This window comes from Nycticebus coucang, chromosome 10, assembly GCF_027406575.1.
Source record: "Nycticebus coucang isolate mNycCou1 chromosome 10, mNycCou1.pri, whole genome shotgun sequence".
Taxonomy (NCBI): domain Eukaryota; kingdom Metazoa; phylum Chordata; class Mammalia; order Primates; family Lorisidae; genus Nycticebus; species Nycticebus coucang.
The window spans coordinates 31,479,866-31,502,821 of record NC_069789.1 but is presented as its reverse complement, the minus strand read 5'-3'; the positions used below and the strand labels follow the sequence as shown (position 1 = coordinate 31,502,821).

At 40.5% G+C, this 22,956-nt stretch overlaps 1 pseudogene; it reads left to right on the top strand.

Moving 5' to 3' along the window:
* Positions 1–12,482: 12,482 nt before the first annotated feature.
* LOC128596374 (single-strand selective monofunctional uracil DNA glycosylase-like) lies at positions 12,483–13,286 on the top strand (annotated as a pseudogene).
* Positions 13,287–22,956: the final 9,670 nt, after the last annotated feature.

Genomic DNA, 22,956 nt, shown 5'->3' with positions numbered 1-22,956 from the left:
AAGGCTGTTGGATATTATCAAAGGCTTTTTCTGCATCAATTGAGAGAATCATATGTCTTTGTTTTTTATTTTATTGATGTGATGTATTATATTTGTAGATTTGCATATGTTGAACCAACCTATAACCCTGGAATAAAACCAACTTGTTCATGGTGTATAATTTCTTGATGTGTTGAATTCTGTTTGCTAAGATCTTATTAAATATTTTTGCATCGATATTCATTAATGATATTGATATTGGGCAGCACCTGTGGCTCAAAGGAGTAGGATTCTGGCCCTATATATTGGAGGTGGTGGGTTCAAACCCAACCCTGGCCAAAAACTGCAAAAAAAAAAAAAAAAAAAAAGATATTGATATCTATAATTTTCTTTCTTTGTTGGATCCTTTCCTGGTTTAGGGATCAGGGTAATAGTTGCTTCATAGAAAGTGTTGGGAAGTATTCCTTCTTTTTCTATGCTTTGGAAAACATTATATAATATAGGTACTAGTTCCTCTTGAAAGGTTTGATAGAATTCAGATATGAAGCCATCTGGTCCTGGACTTTTCTTTTTGGGCAGATTTTGTATTGTTGATGCTATTTCAGTGATTGATATAGGTCTATTCAAGATTTCTAATTCTTTCTGGTTGAGTCTAGGAAGGTGGTGTACTTCCAGGTATTGGTCTATTTCCTTTAGATTTTCGTATTTTTGGGAATAGAGATTTTTGTAGTAATCATTGATAACTTTTTGTATTTTTGAAGTGTCTATTGTTATTTATCCTTTATTGTTTCTGATAGATGATATTAGAGATTTTACTTTTCTATTTCTGGTTAGTTGGCCGAAGGTTTATCAATTTTGTTAATCTTTTCAAAAAACCCAGCTTTTTGTTTTGTTGATCTTCTGAATGATTCTTTTGTTTTCAATTTCATTTAATTCTGCCCTAATTTTGGTTATTTCTTTTCTTCTGTGGCATTTGGGGTTGGAATGTTCTTCCTTTTCCAGTTGCTTGAGATGATCCATTAAGTTGTTGGCTTCCTCTCTTTCTGTTTTCTTGACGAAGACTTCCAATTCTATAAATTTCCCTCCTAGGACTGCCTTTGCAGTATCCTGCAGGTGTTGATAATTTGTGTTTCATTATCATTTTGTTCCAAAAATTTGGTGATTTCCTTCTTAATCTTGTCTTTGACCCAGCTATCATTCAGCCTAAGATTACTTAATTTCCATGACTTTGTTTGAGTATGAAGATTCCTATTACTGTTGAGTTCAACTTTTATTCCATGGTGGTCCGAGAAGATACAAGGAATAATTTCTATACTTTTAAATTTGCTGAGGTTAGACTTGTGTCCTAGGATATGATCTATTTTGGAGGATGACCCATGGGCTGATGAGAAGAATATATATTCAGTTTTAGTAGGGTGAAATGTTCAGTACAGGTCTATAAATTCCATCTGTTCTAGGGTCAGGTTTAAGTATAATATTTCTTTGTTTAGTTTCTTCTTGGAGGGTCCATCCAAAACTGTCAAAGGGATGTTAAACTCTCCAACTATTATAGTGCAGGAAGATAGCAAGTTGTTCACATCCATCAGGGTCTGCCTTATGAATTGAGGAGCATTCTGGTAGGGTGCATAAATGTTAATTATTGAAATCTCTTCATGTTGGGTGTTTCCCTTGACAAATATGTAGTGACCTTTCTTATCCTTCTTTATCTTTGTTGGTTTAATGCCAATTGTAGGGGGCGGAGACAAGATGGCTGACAGAAGCCAGCTTTCCACAGAGGCTCTGGTCCAGAAGGAGAGTTAGAGGACAGAAATTTAGCAAGTAACTTGGTGTATTAGAGCTGCGCCAAGAGAGAAGGTTGAAGAATGCACATCAACCCTGCTGAGGTGAGCTGCAATGCCAAGGATACAAACAAAAGGTACGAAATCCATCACCGAGCGGACGGGAGTCCCCTCCCTTATGAGAACATCTTGGAGTACCCCATAAACAACGAGGAGAGTTCAAAAGTCCTCCCATTATACTCCATGTGCGAGACACTCTAAAAACTGGACCTACTACCCCTATAGGGAGCCATGGCGCTCTCCTGCGAGGCTTAAAACTGTGCAAAACTGTATATATTCTCTACCTATAATTCTGAGCTCCCAGCACTCCCCTACATTCTTACTCTGAGGTCTGAAGGCCTGTCCCCCAGGAGTCCAGATTCTTGGGTATTTTCTCAAGAGGTGCAGACAGGGCCTGAATTGCTGCTAGCCAGTGCTGATTCTGCGGCACATGAGTGAGGAGAGGACAGTCGGCTAAGAGGGAACCACACAAGGAGCATCGGTGCTCTGAGGGGCAGAGCAGCAGCCATTTTTGGCAACAATAGGGCTCACGCCTGGATATGCTAGAGTCACGCCCCCTGTCTCTCTGGGCAACCAAAGGTGGCTGTGCATCTTCCCAGGTGGCAAACACCGGTGGAACAGATTTGGGACAGAAACACAGGCCCCATGGGTAAAGGGTTTGCCTGAGGCGGTACCAGCCTGGCTAGAGCACAGGGACTAGAAAATGTACAGGCAGTGCCGGTTGCTCCCAGGGCAGGGCTGACCCAGGGGACCGCTTTACTGAGCCTAAGACGTACCTGTCCCTCAGGGGATCATCAGCCTACACAAACTAGGACAGGAGGCTAAAACTGACAGCTAACCATGCTGCAAATACAAACCTGCACCAGCAAAGACAGGGCGCAGGTTCTGTGAACTCAACACAGCTTCTCTTCTGCAGGGGAATTTATCCGGGAAAGAAACAAATTCCACAAAGTTGTTCTGTTCTGTCAGTAACATCAATTAGGGGCAAGGCTGGAACTGAGTGAACACCCTCAGCCTCCATCAAATCCCCGAGGTTGTCAGGCCTCACCTGCCACTGCCAGATAGAGGCAGAAAGCAGCAGCCGGGCTGAGGAGACATAGATCTCCTTGTGATTCAGGCAGGTGCAAACCCCTGGAGTATCTGCTCATTGGATGCAACTGGGTCACAGCCCTGTGGGATTATCAGTGACCGGGTGTGACAGAGGTGCAAGGTGGAGAAGGAGGCATCAACCTTCCCAGACTAATTTATTTCCTGGATGGGTCCTCCTGACCTCATGGAGCACTGGAGCAAATACTATTTGATTTGTCAGCAGACCCCTGTGATCTAGTTGCCAGAGACCTTTTAAACTCTCCAACCTGAGACAGGTGCTGACTGAGACAATTGATTTGGACTTTTTTTTCAAATTAATTTATTATTATTATTATTATTATTATTTATTAAATCATAGCTGTGTACATTGATATGATCATGGGGAATCATACACTAGGTTCATATACCGTTTGACACATTTTCATCACACTGGTCAACACAGCCTTCCTGGCATTCTCCCAGTTATTGTGCCAAGACATCTACATTCAACACCTACTAAGTTTCACATATATCCTTGTAATATGCACCACAGGTGTATTCCCACCAATCCCCCTCCCTCCACCTGCCTGCCCCCCCTTCTCTTTCTCCCTTCCCCTTATTCTTAGGTTGTAACTGGGTAATAGCTTTCATGTGAAAGCCCTAAATTAGTTTCATAATAGGGCTGAGTACATTGAGTACTTTTTCTTCCATTCTTGAGATACTTTACTAAGAAGAATATGTTCTAGCTCCATCCATGTAAACATTAAAGAGGTAAAGTCTCTTTCTTTCTTTAAGGCTGCATAATATTCCATGGGGTACATATACCACAATTTACATTAGCAAGAAAAGAACAAGGGATCCCATCACAGGCTGGACAAGGGATTTGAAGAGAAATTTCTCTGAAGAAGACAGGCGCACGGCCTTCAGACATATGAAAAAATGCTCATCATCTTTAATCATCAGAGAAATGCAAATCAAAATGACTTTGAGATATCACCTAACTCCAGTAAGACTGGCCTATATCACAAAATCCCAAGACCAGAGATGTTGGTGAGGATGTGGAGAAAAGGGAACACTTTTGCACTGCTGGTGGGAATGCAAATTAATACATTCCTTTTTGGACAGATATATGGAGAACACTTAGAGATTTAAAAACAGATCTGCCATTCAATCCTGTAATTCCTCTACTGGGCATCTACCCAGAAGACCGAAAATCACATCATAACAAAGATATTTGTACCAGAATGTTCATTGCAGCCCTATTCACAATTGCTAAGTCATGGAAAAAGCCCAAGTGCCCATCGATCCACGAATGGATTAATAAATTGTGGTATATGTTGGACTTTTGAACTTAGCCAATCGCCCAAAGACTATCCAAGAGTGCCCTGGGTGTGTGGTTGTAGGAAGGTTTGATTTTCCTTTTCCAATTGTTGCCTGTGGGGGGCAAGGTGACTTAATTGCTGGTATTTCTCCACAGCTGAGACTTCAACCAAGAGTAACTGTTTCACTAGGGTCAAACAGAGACCAGCTGAAAACAAGACAGAGCCACTTAGCCACACCACACCAAACAAGTCCCCAGTTTCTCAGGCCATAGCACTGTACGGGTCCTCGGGAAAGCTCCAGAGGAAAAGTCAAATGGTGTGAAATAATCATGGGGCAGAATCAGCAGAAAAACTCTGGCAACATGAATAACCAGAGTAGATCAACACCCCCAAGAAAAGATATGGCAGATGTAACTGAAGATCCCATTCATAAACAGATGGCCGAGATGTCAGAAATCCAATTCAGAATTTGGATTGCAAACAAGATTAATAGAATGGAGGAAAATTTGGAATTAGAAATTTGAGGAGAAATTCAAAAGTTGGCTCAAGAATTCAATGAATTTAAAAACAAAACCAACAAAGATTTTGACACATTGAAGCAAGAATTTGCAGTCCTCAAAGACCTGAAAAATACAGTAGAATACCTCATAACAGAGTGGACCAAGCGGAAGAAAGGATTTCTGACATTAAAGACAAAGCTTTGAATGTTCCCAAACTCTCAAAGAGGAAGAGAAATGAAGAGCAAAAACGGATCATTCTCTCAGAGAGCTCAGGGATAATTTGAACATGGCTAATATCCGCCTCATTTGAATCCTTGAAAGCGATGAGGTGGCTTTGCAAGGCACAGAGGCCCTTCTCCATGAAATTATGAAAGAGAATTTTTCAGACATGCCAAGAGATTCTGAAATTCAGATAGCAGACAGTTTCAGAACCCCAGCATGACTCAACCCGAACAAGACATCCCCCAGGCACATCATAATTAACTTCACTAAATTTAATATGAAGGAGAAAATTCTGAAAGTAGCCAGACTTAAGTAAACCATTACCTACAAAGGGAAGAATATTAGAATGACTGCAGATCTCTCTGCTGAAACTTTTCAAGCCAGAAGAGGGTGGTCATCAACTTTTAACCTCCTAAAACAAAATAACTTTCAGCCCTGGATCCTGTATCCAGCTAAACTGAGTTTCATTTATGATGGAGAAATTAAATACTTTAATGACATTCACATGTTGAAGAAATTTGCCATAACCAAACCAGCTCCTCAGCATATTTTCAGACCTATCTTCCATAACGACCAGCCCAATCCTCTACCACAAAAGTAATCACTCAGAAACTTTTGATCAAACTCCAACTTCGACAGTGGTGAAAGGATTAAAAATGTCCTCTGGACTTTTGAAAAACTCGGTACCCAAAATTTTATCAGACTTGTCAGTATTCTCTTAATGTGAACAGCTTAAAGTGTCCTCTAAAGAAGCACAAGTTGGCTGCCTGGATACAAAAACTCAGGCCAGATATTTGCTGCATACAAGAATCATATCTTAGCTTAAAAGATAAATATAGACTCAGGGTGAAAGGATGGTCATCTATATTTCAGGCAAATGGTAATCAGAAAAAAGCAGGTGTTGCAATTCTATTTGCAGATACAATAGGCTTTAAACCAACAAAAGTAAGGAAGGATAAGAATGGTCACTTCATGTTTATTAAGGGTAATACACAATATGATGAGATTTCAATTATTACTATTTATGCACCCTATCAGACTGTGCCTCAATTTATAAGAAAAGCTCTAACAGACACGAGTAACTTGATTTCCTCTAGCTCCATAATAGTCAGAGATTTCAACACTCCTTTGGCAGTGTTGGATAGATCCTCCAAATAGAAGCTGAGCAAAGAAATTTTAGATTTAAACCTAACCATCCAACATTTGGATTTAGCAGACATCTACAGAACATCTCATCCCCAAAAAACTGAATACATATAGTTCTCATCAGCCCTTGGAACATACTTCAAAATCGATCGTATCTTAGGTCACAAGTCTAACTTCAGTAAATTGAAAGGAATAGAAATTATTCCTTGCATCTTCTTGGACACCATGGAATAAAAGTTGAACTCAGTAACAACAGGAATCTGCATACTCATACAAAAACATGGAAGTTAAATAACCTTATGCTGAATGATAGATGGGTCAGAGATGAGATTAAGAAGGAAATTGCCAAATTTTTGGAACAAAACGACAATGAAGACATGAATTATCAGAACCTCTGGGATACCACAAAGGCAGTCCCAAGAGGGAAATTTATAGCACTGCAAGCCTTCCTCAAGGAAATGGAAAGAGAGGAAATTACCAACTTAATGGGACATCTAAAGCAACTGGAAAAGGAAGAACACTTCAACCCCAACCCCAGTAGAAGAAAAGAAGAACCAAAATTAGAGCAGACTTTATTGAAATTAAAAAAAAAAGAATTATACAACAGATCAATAAATCAAAAAGTTGGATTTTGAAAAGGTCAATAAAATAGATAAATCTTTGGCTAACCTAACCAGGAAAAAAAAGAGTAAAATCTCACATTTCATCAATCAGAAACAACAAAGATGAAATAACAACAGACTCCTCAGAAATTCAAAAAATCCTTAATGAATATTACAAGAAACTTTATTCTCAGAAATATGAAAATCTGAAGGAAATTGACCAATACTTGCAAGCATGTTACCTTCCCGACTTAGCTAGAATCAAGTGGAAATGTTGAACAGGCCTATATTGCAAGTTCTGAAATAGCATCAACCATACCAAATCTCCCTAAAAAGGAAAGTCTGGGACCAGATGGCTTCACGTCAGAATTCTACCAAACCTTTATAGAGGAAGTAGTACCTGTATTACTCAACGTGTTCCAAAATGTAGAAAAGAAAGGAAGACTACCCAAGTCTACCCAAGACTACCCAAGACTACCCCGTTCTATGAAGCAAACACCACCCTGATCCCCAAACCAGGAAAAGACCCAACAAGAAAAGAAAATTATAGCTCAATATCACTAATGAATATAGATGCAAAAATATTCAACAGGATGCTAACAAACAGAATCTAGTAACACATCAAACAAATTATACATCATGACCAAGTTCGTTTTATCACAGTGTCTCAAGGCTGGTTCAATATACATAAATCTATAAATATAATTCAGCACATAAACAATTTAAAAAACAAAGACAATATGTTTCTCTCAATTGATGCAGAAAAAACTTTTGATAATATCCAGCATCCCTTCATGATCAGAACACTTAGACAGTTAGCTCAAGATATATCTGCCTGGCTCGGCACTGTGGCTCAAGTGGCCAAGGCGCCAGCCACATACACCTGAGCTAGCGGGTTCAAATCCAGCCTGGGCCCACCAAACAACAATGATGACTGCAACCAAAAAAATAGCCGGGGGTTGTGGTGGGCGCCTGTAGTCCCAGCTACTTGGGAGGCAGAGGCAGAGGCAGGAGACTTGCTTGAGCCCAGGAGTTGGAGGTTGCTGTGAGCTGTGATGCCATGGCACTCTACCCATGGAAACAGCTTGAGGCTCTGTCTCAAAAAAAAAAAAAAAAAAAAACCCAAAAAGATGTATCTGCCCTCCAAAATCAACTTACTGTACAACTGAAGCAAGTATAATAGCCAGAAACAAAGTCTGAACCATCTCAATAATGTCGCTAATTGGCTTAATCTAAAGACCTGATTTTCTGGCCTCAATTTACATATTTGGATTTTTGCTGCCTTCGCTTTCATTTTGATCTTATGTTTTCTTACAGTGTTGAATGCTGTTTGCAAGTTATTCCACCGGACAGCCTGCACTGAAGCAATGGTGGCTTTCCAGTTTTCTCAACTCCCAGAACCTCTTGCAACTGTTTTCCCTTTTAATTAAAGTTAAATGTAGTCAGACCAAAACGTAGGAGATGTGGATTAGGGTGTAGTGCAAGCTGACATTCCTGAGGATCTGCTGGCAAAAACCTGGATTCCTCAACCCCCACCCTGTACTGAACACAGTACCTGTGGGACACTGCCAGGGGATTATGAGTGTTCAGCAGTTTAGATATACATCTATGGGACACGAGCTATAAAAGGCTCAAAGGTTGAAAGTGCTTAAGGGTTAGAATAGAGATTAGCACCATAGAATAGGGAAGTTAAAATTTATCCTTGAAGCATTGTAACTGTTTCCTTTTTACTTTATTATCTTATGATAATCTTATGATAATCTCTTCTGTATTTCTTTCCATTGTTGCTTCAGTTAATTGAAGTTGTAAAATTTTGTTTTTTGGCTATGTAGTTAGAAGTTTTTATCTAGTTCAATGAACTTTGTACTCTCTGTAAGTCTTGCATGAACACATTTTTCTTGGTTCAATAAAAGACCCTTGAGGTTTTTGTTTGGGGCAGCACTTCATTGCTACCACTTGGCATGTGAAGCAGCTTGACTCTCCGAGCCTCTAGGGTTATTTCTTTAAAAAAAGAAAGAAAAAAAAAAGAAAATTGGTATAGAAGGGACATTTCTTAAACTGATAGAGGCCATCTACAGCAAACCCACAGCCAATATCGTTTTGAATGGAGTTAAATTGAAATGATTTCCACTCAGATCAGGAACCAGACAAGGTTGCCCATTGTCTCCACTGCTCTTTAACATTGTAATGGAAGTTTTAGTCATTGCAATTAGGGAAGAAAAGATCAAGGGTATCCATATAGGGTCTGAAGAGATCAAACTTTCGCTCTTTGCAGATGATATGATTATATATCTGGAAAACACCAGTGATTCTACTACAAAACTCTTAGAAGTGATCAAGGAATACAGTAGCATCTCAGGTTACAAAATCAACATTCTTAAATCGGTAGCCTTTATATATACTAACAATAATCAAGCTGAAAAAACAGTTAAGGACTCTATTCCATTCACAGTAGTGCCAAAGTTTTGGGATAAACTATTTGGGAGTTTATCTAACAAATGACGTGAAAGATCTCTATAAAGAGAACTATGAAACTCTAAGAAAAGAGATAGCTGAAAATGTTAACACATGGAAAAACATATCATGCTCATTGCTGGGAAGAATCAACATTGTTAAAATGTCCGTAATACCCAAAACAATATACAATTTTAATGCAATCCCTATTAAAGCTCCACTGTCATACTTTAAAGATCTTGAAAAAATAATACTTCGTTTTATATGGAATCAGAAAAATCCTCAAATAGCTAAGACATTACTCAGAATGAAAAACAAAGCAGGAGGAATCATGCTACTGGACCTCAGACTATGCTATACATTGATTGTGAACAAAACAGCATGGTACTGGCACAAAAACAGAGAAGTAGATGTATGGAATAGAATAGATAACCAAGAGATGAACCCAGCTACTTACTGTTATTTGATCTTTGACAAGCTAATTAAAAACATTCAGTGGCGAAAAGATTGCCTATTTTGAAAATGGTGCTGGGTGAACTTGTTGGTGACCTGTACAAGACTGAAACTGGACCCACACTTTTCACCATTAACTAAGATGGACTCTCACTGGATTAAAGATTTAAACTTAAGACATGATACTAGAAAAATACTAGAAGAGAGTTCAGGGAAAACCCTTGAAGAAATCGGTCTGGGCGAGTATTTAATGAGGAGGACCCCCCGGGCAATTGAAGCAGCTTCAAAAATACATTACTGGGACCTGATCAAACCAAAAAGCATCTGCACAGCTGGGAACACAGTAAGTAAAGCAAGCAGACAGCCCTCAGAATAGGAGAAGATATTTTCAGGTTATGTCTCTAACAAAGGTTTAATAACCAGAATCTACAGAGAACTCAAACGTATAAGGAAGAAATCAGAGAAATGCAAATCAAAACTACTTTGAGATATCATCTAACTCCCATATCAGAAAATCTCAAGACCAGAAATGTTGGCATGGATTTGGATAAAAGGGAACACTTCTATATTGCTGGTGGGAATGCAAATTAAGACATTCCTTTTGGAAAGATGTTTGGAGAACACTTAAAGATCTAAAAATAGATTTGCCATTCAATCCTATAATTCCTCTACTAGGTATATACCCAGAAGACCAAAAATCACATTATAACAAAGATATTTGTATCAGAATGTTTATTGCAGCCCAATTCATAATTGCTAAGTCATGGAAAAAGCCCAAGTGCCCATCGATCCACGAATGGATTAATAAACTGTGGTATATGTACACCATGGAATATTATGCAGCCTTAAAGAATGGAATGGAATGCATGGAATATTATGCACCTTTCATGGTGGCCCATGATAGCATTAATGTACACAGCTATGATTCAATAATAAAATAAAATGATTTAATAATAAAATTGAATTAAAAAAATACTAATGTGAATTATATATTTCACCTAGCACTGGTGCCGTTCTGATGGATAATGTGAATTAGATACTGGTTGCTCCTTACTCCAAGCTGACTGACCTAGTCACTGTTCTTTAAATACACCAGCTCTTTCCCCTCTCAGGGACTCTGCAATGATTTTTGCTCAGCAAGATATCAGATAGTGGCCTGGCTGTTACATCTTCACTTCCCAGGTCTCTGCTTGATTGCCACCTTACAAGATGTCTTCCCTAATCCCTTCACCTAAAATAGCACAATAACCCCCTGCTTTCTGCCTTAGCTTGCCTTATTTTTCTTTATGACAGTCATCATAATCCTGTATTTGGTTATTCTCTGCTCATCCATGGAAATGTAAGTTCCATGAAGGTCTTTGCCTCATTCACAGCTGCATCTACAAAACCTAGGACAATGCCTGGCACATAGAAAATACTCAGGGCCTTCTGCGAAGCAGTTTGCTAAATGAAGTTATCTGCTAAATAAGTTTTCTACTGTAATCTCCTGTGATCATATAGCATTAAAAAGGACTTGTGAAATAAAGCATAATTAGAATCAGAACTGGGGTTTAGCCCTAGACTTGTCATTAACCAGCTCTTTGGTCTTGGAAAGTCACTTGTTTCTGAGCTCAACTTACTTATCTGTAAAATAGGAATATGATAACCTTTACATCTCCCTACCCTCACTCCATTTTATAAATCACAACATTGTTGTAGAACTTAATAGGGTCTTATGTGACATTTTATTATAATTGGGTATGTTTTTCTTAAAGTCAGTGGTAAGAATGGGTATATTTCTGTTTTTATTGTTAACTCTTTAAGAGCACAGACTTCATGTTACTCATCTATTACAGGACTTGACACAGGGCCGGAGCTACAAATAACTGCCAAGAGAATGGGCAGCAAAGGTCATAAATTTCCTTCATAAAATAAACTTCAAATAAAAAAAAAGAAATTAATAAACCAGTCAGCGACTGTAGGTAAAGAGATCCACAGATTGAGCTCAAGGGTCAAAGACAGAGAAGGAAGCAGCAGTCCCTGATCTGGGGGAGCAGAGCTGGCAATCCGGGAAGGCCAAAGACTGCCAGCTCTGCTCCCCCAGCTCAGGGACTGTAGAGAGGTGGGGAGGAGAACGCAGGTTTGCAGAGGGTCCCTTTCTCCTATCCATCAGTGTGCATATGAGGAAACTGCCCAGGATCAGGTCAAAAACATCACCTGTGATGATTAGGAAGCATAATCCTCAGCATTGACATAGGACCCAGAAGCATTCATATTTCCAGTAATCATGGTGAAAAATTCATAAGTCAAAGACATTGCATTGAATAAAATGCTGCTCACTAAAGAAAAACAAACAAAAAAAACCCTTAAACAAAAGACCCGAAAGCATCAAGCTGTTTCCAAGAACCTATCTCTATGCTAGAATGAAGCTGAAAAATACTTATAAAAGTATTTTATTTGGCAGTTCTCATAGCTCTGTGGGTAGGGCACCAGCCACATACACTGAGGATGGCAGGTTTGAACCCAGCCTTGGCCAGCTTTTAAAACAACAATGGCGACAACAACAACAACAGCAACAACAAAAAGCTGGGTGTTATGGTGGGCGCCTGTAGTCCCAGCTACTTGGGAGGCTGAGGCAAGAGAATCACTTAAGCCCAAGAGTTTAAGGTTGCTGTGAGCTGTGATGCCATAGCACTCTACCAAGGGTGACATAGTGAAACTCTGTCTCAAAAAACATAGATATAGATATAATTTATAATTTAAATACACACATATATCAAAGTAAACTGCTCAAAGCCCACCATCCAGTAAAAAATTACCTGGCATGTAAAGTAGGAGAATACTACCTACTATGAGGAGAAAAGTCATCAATAGAAATTATCTCAGAAGCAAATGGGGATCTGGACCAGGTGACAACGCATGGCCGTGCCCCAGGCTTTCCTACCGGTGGCCCTCCATGAGCTACTAGTGCCTCGATGGAGCCCTCAGCCTGCCCTTGAAGCTTGGATGAGGGCTTCTGGAGGAAGAGCTTTGGCTCAATGCTGAGCTGAGCTAGCTGCAGTTTTCAGAGCCAGTGGGCATCATCTACAATCCTGTGGAGTATGCGTGGGAGCCACAACGCAGCTATGTGACTCGCTACTGCCAGAGCCCCAAGCAAGTGCTCTTCCTGGGGATGAACCCAGGACCTTTTGGCATGGCCCAGTCTGGGGTGCCCTTTGGGGAAGTGAGCATGGTCCAGGACTGGTTGGGCATTGGGGCACCTGTGCTGACCACTCCCCAAGAGCACCCTAAACGACCAGTGCTAGGACTGGAGTGCCCACAGTCAGAAGTGAGTGGTGCCCGATTCTGGGGCTTTTTCCAGAACCTCCATGGACAGCCCGAGGTCTTCTTCCATCACTGCTTTGTCCACATCTGTGTCCACTGTTATTTCTGACTCTCAGTGGGTGCAACCTCACCCCTACCGAGCTGCCTGCCAAGTAGTGAGAACAGCTTCTTGGAATCTGTGATGCGGCCCTTTGCCAGCTGGTGCACCTGGTGGGGGTGTGGCTGGTGGTGGGAGTGGGGCGACTGGCGGAGCAGCGGGCACGGTGGGCTCTCTTAGGGCTAATGCCAGAGGTGCTGCTGCACCCCTCTCCCTGTAACCCACAGGCTAACAAGGGCTGGGAGGCAGTGGCCAAGGACAGACTGAATGAGTTGGGGCTGCTGTCCCTGCTATCAAAATGAGAATCCCTGGGGCCAGGCATAGGACATGTTCAAGGTCTCCAGGTCATTCTTGGGCAAGCAGAAGACAAAACACCTCCTGGACTAAAGCCAAAAGGTCCTCTTGGGCTCCTGGTGGCTGGGAAACATGCTGTCTCATCTGTTGACTGTCTACCAACCTGCCATGGCAGTTTTGACACTACTCCAGTTCACCTTCCTGTTCCCTGCTTTTTTCACCACCCTTTGAGTGTTGCTCCTTTGTGGTATCTTACTCCACAGAGAATCAGAAGGGAGGCTTTGTGGCACTTGCAGACTGCTCTACCTCATCATTTCCTTGGGAAACTATTCAGCGGAGAGTGACCCGAACGTAACTTCTAAGGTCATATTTGCTGTTTCAGAGGAAATACCATGCCAAGATCCTTACCATCCTTACAGAACAGTGTCCTGCTGCTGACCCCTTCTCTCAGGGTCAGGAAAAAGCATAGGACATGATATTAAGATGGAACTGATTATGGCAAGCTAAGGCTGGACCAGATGGAGAATTCAGTGTTGTGGAATGGGAAGGACAGAAGACCTGGATTTTCTTTTTTTTTTTTTTTTTTCATTTTGAGACAATCTTGCTTTGTCACCCACAGTAGAGTGCTGTGGCATGTAGAGTAGTGCTGTGGCAGTAGAGTAGTGGCATCATAGCTCACAGCAACCTCAAAGCCTTGGGCTTAAAGTGATTCTTTTGCCTCAGCCTCCCAAGTAGCTGGGACTACAGGCACCTGCCACAACACCCAGCTATTTTTTTTTTTTAAGAGATGGGGTCTCACTCTTATTCAGGCTGGTCTTAAACTTGTGAGCTCAGGCAATCTACCTGCCTTGGCCTCTCAAGTGCTGGAATCGAAGGCGTGAGCCACTGCTCCTGTCCTGATATGACCTGGATTTTCATCTCAGCTTCTATGGACTTGTGAACTTTCTGATGGACACTTGGTTAGCCTCAGGATGCCTCCTTACAAGTAGGGGATGCCTACTCCTGGGGTAGGTGTGAGGATTAACCGAGATAACACTGGCGAGCGCCTTGCACAGGCCTGGCACATGGCTGCTATTTATATACTCTTTTTGCATTCTTGCCTCTGGTTTGGGGACTCACTGCACAGCACTACAAGGGGAGCCCCCCTGCACTCTGAAGACTTTGCTAGGGGGAATTTGGGCTTCTACCTGTGGCCAGGGTGAGGAACAAATTCTTGCCCTGCCAGAGATGGGACCATGGACCAGTGGCTATAAAAACACAGCTTGCAATTTTTTCAGTTTAAGCATTAAAAGCTCCTAAACAACAACAAAAAAAAAAAAAAAAGAAGAAAGAAAGAAATTATCTTAGATATTAATTACTTAGATGATAAAATTAGGAGAAAATGACATTAAAACCATTACTAGAACTATGTTCCACATGCCCAAGAAGCCAGAGGACAGAGTGTGGTAAGTACTGAAAACAGGAGTCACAGACAAGTGCTCTGACTTCTGGATGGAATTAAAAGCAGATTAGATATTGCAGAAAAGATTGATGAATTTAAAGACATAGCAGTAGAAATTATGCAAAATAAAGCACAGAAAGAAAAGTGACAAAAAAATGAACAAAGTACATTCATACACATGTTTATTGTACCACAATTAGAAAAAGAGAGAAAAAAAGGACTTAGCTGTTTAAAGTAAAAATAACAACATATGTGGGCTATAAACGTGTACAAGTATGATGCTGGGAGAGGATGGAGGTACACCACAAACTACATGAAGTGGCATAATGTCACTTGGAGGTGAAATATAAGTTAAAGACTTATACTACGGCCAGGGGTGGTGACTTGTGCCTGTAATCTCAGTTCAAGAGGAGCCTTAGCAATACAGTGAGGTTCCATTCCTACAAAAAGTAAAAACTGGGGGAATTCTGAGAAGATGGCCAACTGGTAGCAACCCTCTGCAGAGGCTCCTGAGCAGAGGAAGAAAAACTGGACAGAATTGGACTCTATGAAGCCAAAGATGGTGAGCTGAGCCAAGAAAGAAGTATGGCAAGCTGTAATTCCAAGGAAGAGCATTCAAGAAAACAAAGTACAGGTACAAAGCCTATCGACTAGAGGACAGAAGACCTCCTCCCCCAAGCGGGAGGCCCACACAGGCTCTCTGTGAGTGATCAGGGAACAAAAGACCTCTCATTTTACCTTGCTGGAGAGAGCCACTAAACTCCAGGTCTCTTTCTCCAGGGAGGTCCTACTTCTGAACCTAGACACCACCCTGCCAGCCATAAAATTGAACAGATATTTTCCCTCACAAGTTCAAACACCCAGTCCACCCTTTCCCTCTCATGTGGCAGTCTGAAGTTCTGCCCCCTACAAAGAACAGAGTGTTTGGTCTTATCCTGAGAGATCTGGGCATAGTGTGGACAGCCAACCATCAGGATGGAATCTGTGACTAATTTGGAAGAAAGAGGGTGTGGGAATAAAGGGAAACTTGGCAGGAGGAGAAGCAGTCCTGTGGTTATGACTATGCCCAGCCAGTAGTGATGTTGACCCTTAGTTGGGGCTGTGTCTGGCGGGACGAGGTGCAGAACCCCCGGCTCTGATGGCACCCACAGCAGGAGAGTGGTTGCCCTGTGTGGACTGAGTTTGGCAGACAGGCTTGGTCCCCAGCCCCTGCTGGGCTTACAAGCAGAAGCTTGCTAGGTGTAGACTGAGACCTGAGAGCAAGGGTGTGGTCCCCTGATTCTAATAGAACCCTTGAGCAGTGGATTTCTGGGTGTGAACCAAGACCTGAGGGCTAGGGCATGTTCCCCTATCTCCAGTGGGGCTGGTGAGCAGAGACTTACTGTGTGAGGACTGAGACCTGCGGGTGAGCTGTGGTGCCCTGACTCTAACACACCCTATGAACAGAGGCTTGCCAGGCAGTGAACTGAGACTGGAGGGTGGGGCCCGGTACCCTGACTCCAACAGAGGCATGCCAGGCAGAGGACTGAGACTGGTAGGTGGGGTCATGTTCCCTTGACTCCAAATGGTCTGGCAAGCAGAGGCTTCCTGGGTGTGGACTGAGAACGGTGGGCAGGGGCATGGCCCCTGGCTCCAACTGGGCCTGTGACGAAAGAAGCAGACAACAGTGTGAACTGAGTCTGGTGGGTGGGAATGTGGATCCCTGGCTCCAATTGTGCTATTGGAGACCCTTAAATCCCTCTCTGTTGAGCAGGGTTTACACTGCCTGAGACAATTTAATTGGAACCCATGTCTGGCACTGTCCACTCTGTCCATGTCCATTCTGAGGTTTGAAGTTCTGTAGTGGAAGTTCTGTAGTGGAACCTTCAAAGTTTTTAGTGGAAAACAACTGAAGGGTGGGGGCTGGGTGCCGCAACTATTTATATCTCTTCACAGTCAAGATTTAAACCTAATATTGTGGTTTCTTAGGATAGCATAGGCTGATATCAAAACAGAGCTAGCTTGAGCTATCTCACCAAGTAGGTCCTAAGAGTCTCCGGCCAAAGCTCTGAAAGGGGCCTTTGTAAGGTTGTAGGAGATAAGACACAATTACAAAGCCTAGTGCTTTGGTAAGGGGCTATCTCTATTACCTGGGAACCCCAATTTAATCTCACCCTACCAGTTCTAATAACCAAATGGTGGAAAATAAACATGGTGTAGACCCAACAGAAGAGCTCTGTCAACATGAATAACTAGAGTAGATCAACCCTCCCAAGTAATGACAAAGGAGATACAACTGAAGATTCCATGCATAGACAAATAGCAGCAATGTCAGAAATCAGATTCAGAATATGGATTGCAAATAAGATAAATAGAATGGAAGAAAAAATAGAAATTGAATTCCAAAGAGTAGTTCTAAAGTTGTCTCAAGAAATTAATGAATTCAAAGCCCAAGTCCCCAAAGATATCAAAGATATGGATAGAATGAGAAAAGAGATAGCAGAGCTCAAGGAAAAAAAAGTTAATTGAGGAGCTCCAAAATACAGTAGAATCCCTCAGTAATAGAGTTGACCAGGCAGAAAAAAGTTATCTCTGAAACTGAAGACAAAACTTTTGAATGTTCCCAAACATTCAAAAAGGCAGACAAATGGAGAGCAAAAACTGATCATTCCCTGAGAGAGTTGTGGGATCACTCCAAAAGATCAAACATTCATCATATCGAAATTCCCAAAGAAGAGGATGATCCTAAAGGTACAGATGCTCTACACCAAGATATTTTGAAGGAGAATTTCCCAAGCCTTGCAAGAGATACAGAACTTCAGATAGCAGACAGTTTCAGAACCCCAGCAAGACTCAATCCAAATAGAACATCTCCTAGATACATTGTGATTAATTTGCCAAAGTTAAGATGAAGGAGAAAATTCTGCAAGCAGCCAGACATAAGAAACGCATCACCTACAAAGGGAGAAATATCATAATGACTGCAGATCTATCAGCTGAAATGTTTCAACCCAGAAGATGGTCATCAACCTAAAATCTCCTAAAACAAAACAACTTCCAGCCCAGAATCCTGTATCCAGCTAAACTGAGTTTCATTTGTGATGGAGAAATCAAATACTTTAATGACATAGACATGTTGAAGAAATATGCCATAACTAAACCAGCTCTCCAGGATATTCTCAGACCCATCCTCCACAATGACCAGTGCAATGCTCTACCTACAAAGTAAACTCATTCAGAAATTTTTGAACAAAACTCAACTTCCACAGTGGTGAAAGGATTAAAAATGTCCCCTGGACATCCAAAAATCATGACACCCAAAACAACCAGGCTTATCAATTCTCTCAATTAATGTGAATGGTTTAAATGGTCCTCTAAAAAGGCACAGGCTGGCTGACTGGCTACATAAACTCATACCGGATATCTTCTGCACACAAGAATCTCACCTTAGCTTAATGGATAAAAATAGCTTCAGGGTGAAGGGATGGACTTGTATATTATAGGCAAATGGAAACCAGAAAAAACCAGGGGTTGCAATTTTAGTTGCAGATACAATTGGCATTCTTTTCTTTTCCTTATTATTATTATTATTATTAAGTCATACCTGTGTACATTAATGCGATCATGGGGCACCATACACTGGTTTTATAGACCATTTAACATATTTTCATCACACTGGTTGACATAGTCTTCCTGGCATTTTCTTAGTTATTGTGTTAAGACATTTATTTTCTACACTTATTAATTTTACATGTACCTTGTAAGATGCACCGTAGGTGTAATCCCACCAATCACCCACCCTCTGCCCATCTTATCCCTTCCCTCCCCTCCCACTCCCCCTTCCACATATTCTTAGGTTATAACAGGGTTATAGCTTTCATGTGAAAGCCATAAATTAGTTTCATAGTAGGGCTCAGTACATTGGATACTTTTTCTTCCATTCTTGAGATACTTTACTAAGAAGAATATGTTCCAGCTCTATCCATGTAAACATGAAAGAGGTAAAGTCTTCATCTTTCTTTAAAGCTGCATAATATTCCATGGTATACATATATCACAATTTATTAATCCATTCGTGGATCTATGGGCACTTGGGCTTTATTATGAATTGGGCTGCAATAAACATTCTGGTACAAAAATCTTCGTTATGATGTGATTTTTGGTCTTCTGGGTATATGCCTAGTAGAGGAATTATAGGATTGAATGGCAGATCTATTTTTCAATCTCTAAGTGGTCTCCAAACATCTTTCCAAAAGGAATGTATTAATTTGCATTCCCACCAGCAGTGTAGAAGTGTTCCCTTTTCTCCACATCCACGCCAACATCTCTTGTCTTGGGATTTTCTGATATGGGCTAATCTTACTAGAGTTAGATGATACCTCAAGGTAGTTTTGATTTGCATTTCTCTGATGATTAAGGATGATGAGCATTTTTTCATATGTCTGTAGGCCATGTGCCTGTCTTCTTCAGAGAAGTTTCTTTTCAAGTCCCTTGCCCAGCTTGCGATGAGATCACTTGTTCTTTTCTTGCTTATATGGTTGAGTTCTCCGTGAATTTTGGTTATTAAACCTTTGTAGGAGACATAACCTGCAAATATCTTATCCCATTCTGAGGGCTGTTTGCTTGCTTTACTTACTGTGTTCTTGCCTGCGTAGAAGCTTTTTAGTTTGATCAGGTTCCAGTAGTGTATTTTTGAAGCTGCTTCAATTGCCTGGGGTGTCCTCCTCATTAAATACTTGCCCAGACTGATTTCTTTAAGGATTTTCCCTGCACTCTCTTCTAGTATTTTTCTAGTTTCATGTCTTAAATTGAAATCCTTAATCCAGTGAGACTCTACCTTAGTTAATGGTGAAAGGTGTGGGTCCAATTTCAGTCTTCTGCAGGTTGCCAGCCAGTTCACCCAGCACCATTTGTTAAATAGGGAATCTTTTCCCCACTGAATGTTTTTAATTGGCTTGTCAAAGATCAAATAACGGTAAGTAGCTGGATTCATCTCTTGGTTCACTATTCTGTTCCAGACATCTACATCTCTGTTTTTGTGCCAGTACCATGGTGTTTTGATCACGATTGATGTATAGTATAATCTGAGGTCCGGTAGTGTGATTCCTCCTGTTTTGTTTTTCTTTCTGAGTAATGTCTTGGCTATTCAAGGTTTTTTCTTATTCCATATAAAATGAAGTATTATTTTTTCAAGATCTTTAAAGAATGACAGTGGAGCTTTAATAGGGATTGCATTAAAATTATATATTGCTTTGGGTGTTATGGACATTTTAACAATGTTGATTCTTCCCAGCCATGAGCATGGTATGTTTTTCCATTTGTTAACATTTTCAGCTATTTCTTTTCTAAGAGTTTCACAGTTCTCTTTATAGAGATCTTTCACATCCTTTGTTACATGAACTCCCAAATATTTAATTTTTGGCACTACTGTGAATGGAATAGAGTCTTTAACTGCTTTTGGTTGGTATATATAAAGGCTACCAATTTATGAATGTTGATTTTGTAACCTGAGATGCTGCTGTATTCCTTTATAACTTCTATGAGTTTTGTAGTAGAATCCCTAGTGTTTTCCAGATATACAATCATATCATCTGCAAAGAGCGAAAGTTTGATCTCTTCTGACCCTATATGGATACCCTTCATCACCTTTTCTTCCCTAATTTCAGTGGCTAAAACTTCCATTACAATGTTAAAGGGCAGTGGAGACAATGGGCAGCCTTGTCTGGTTCCTGATCTGAGTGGAAATAACTCCATTCAATACGATATTGGCTGTGGGTTTGCTGTAGATGGCCTCTATCAGTTTGAGAAATGTGCCTTCTATATCAATTTTCTTAAGTGTTCTGATCATGAAAAGAGGCTGTATATTATCAAAAGCTTTTTCTGCATCAATTGAGAGAATCATATGGTCTTTGTTTTTTAATTTGTTTATCTGCTGAATTATACTTATAGATTTTCTTATATTGAACTAGCCTTGAGACTCTGGGATAAAACTGAGTTGGTCATGATGTATAATTTGTTTGATGTATTGCTGGATCTGTTTTTTAGAATCTTGTTGAATATTTTTGCATCTATATTTCATTAGTGATATTGGTGTATACTTTTCTTTTTTGTTGGGTCTTTTCCTGGTTTGGGAATCAGGGTGATGTTTGCTTCATAGAACGTGTTGGGTAGTCTTCCTTCTTTTTCTTCACTTTGTAACAGGTTGAGTAAAAAGTTACTAATTCCGGGCAGCACCTGTGGCTCAGTCAGTAAGGCGCCGGCCCCATATACCGAGGGTGGTGGGTTCAAACCCGGCCCTGGCCAAACTGCAACCAAAAAATAGCCGGGCGTTGTGGCGGGCGCCTATAGTCCCAGCTACTCGGGAGGCTGAGGCAAGAGAATCACTTAAGCCCAGGAGTTGGAGGTTGCTGTGAGCTGTGTGAGGCCATGGCACTCTACCGAGGGCCATAAAGTGAGACTCTGTCTCTACAAAAAAAAAAAAAAAAGTTACTAATTCCTTTTTAAAGGTTTGGTAGAATGCTGATGTGAAGCCATCTGGTCCCAGGCTTTTCTTTTTAGGGGAATTTTGTATGGTTGATGCTACTTCAGAACTTGATATGGACCTGTTCAGCATTTCCACTTGATTCTGGCTAAGTCTTGGAAGGTGATGTGCTTCCGAGTATTGGTCAATTTCCTTCAGATTTTCATATTTCTGAGAATAAAGTTTCTTGTAATATTCATTAAGGATTTTTTTAATTTCCGAGGAGTCTGTTGTTATTTTGTCTTTGTTGTTTCTGATTGATGAGATTAGAGATTTTACTCTTTTTTTTCCTGGTTAGGTTAGTCAAAGGTTTATCTATTTTATTGACCTTTTCAAAAAATCCAACTTTTTCATTTATTGATCTGTTCTATAATTCTTTTGTTTTCAATTTTATTTTATTCTGCTCCAATTTTGGTTTCTTTTCTTCTACTGCGTTTGGGGTTGGAATGTTCTTCCTTTTCCAGTTGCATGAGATGTCCCATTAAGTTGTTAACTTCCTCTCTTTCTGTTCTCTTGAGGAAGGCTTGCAGTGCTATACATTTCCCTCTTAGGACTGCCTTTGTGGTATCCCAGAGCTTCAGATAATTCTGATAATTTTGAAATTTGGCAATTTCCTTCTTCTTTTTTTTTTTTTTTTTTTTTTTTGGTTGCAGCCGTCATTGTTGTTTGGTGGGCCCTGGCTGGATTGAACCCCCCAGCTCAGGGGTATGTGGCTGGTGCCTTAGCTGCTTGAGCCACAGGCCTACAATTTCCTTCTTAATCTCATCTCTGACCCAGCTATCTTTCAGCATAAGGTTATTTAACTTCCATGTTTTTGTATGAATATGCATATTCCTGTTGTTACTGACTTCAACTTTTATTCCATGGTGGTCCAAGAAGATGCAAGTAATAATTTATATTCCTTTAAATTTACTGAGGTTAGACTTGTGACTTAAGATGTGATCGATTTTGGAGTATGTTCTGTGGGCTGATGAGAAGTATGTGTATTCAATTTTATTGGGATGAAATGTTCTGTAGATGTCTGCTAAATCTAAATGTTGGATGGTTAGGTTTAAATCTAAAATTTCTTTGCTCAGCTTCTTTTTGGAGGATCAATCCAACACTGCCAAAGGAGTGTTGAAATCTCCAACTATTATGGAGCTGGAGGAAATCAAGTTGCTTGTGTCTGTTATAGTTTCTCTTATAAATTGAGGTGCCTTCTGGTTAGGTGCATAAATGTTGATAATTGAAATCTCATCACATTGAGTATTACCCTTAACAAATATGAAGTGACCATTCTTATCCTTCCTTACTTTCATTAGTTTAAAGCCTATTGCATCTGCAAATAGAATTGCAACACCTGCTTTATTCTGATTACCATTTGCCTGAAATATTGATGACCATCCTTTCACCCTGAGTCTATGTTTAAGGTAATATGTGACTTTTGTATGCAGAAAATATCTGGCCTGAGTTTTTGTTTCAGGTCAGCCAACCTGTGCCTCTTTAGAGGACAGTTTAATCTGTTCACATTAATGGTGAATATTGATAAGTCTAGTAAAATTTTGGGTATTGAGTTTTTCGAAAGTCCAAAGGACATTTTTAATTCTTTTGCCACTGTGGGAGTTGGAGTTTGATTAAAAGTTTCTGAGTGAGTTTACTTTTGTGGTAGAGGATTGGGCTGGTCATTATGTAGGATAGGTCTGAGAATATCCTGAAGAGCTGTTTTGGTTATGGCAAATTTCTTCATGTGAATGTCAGT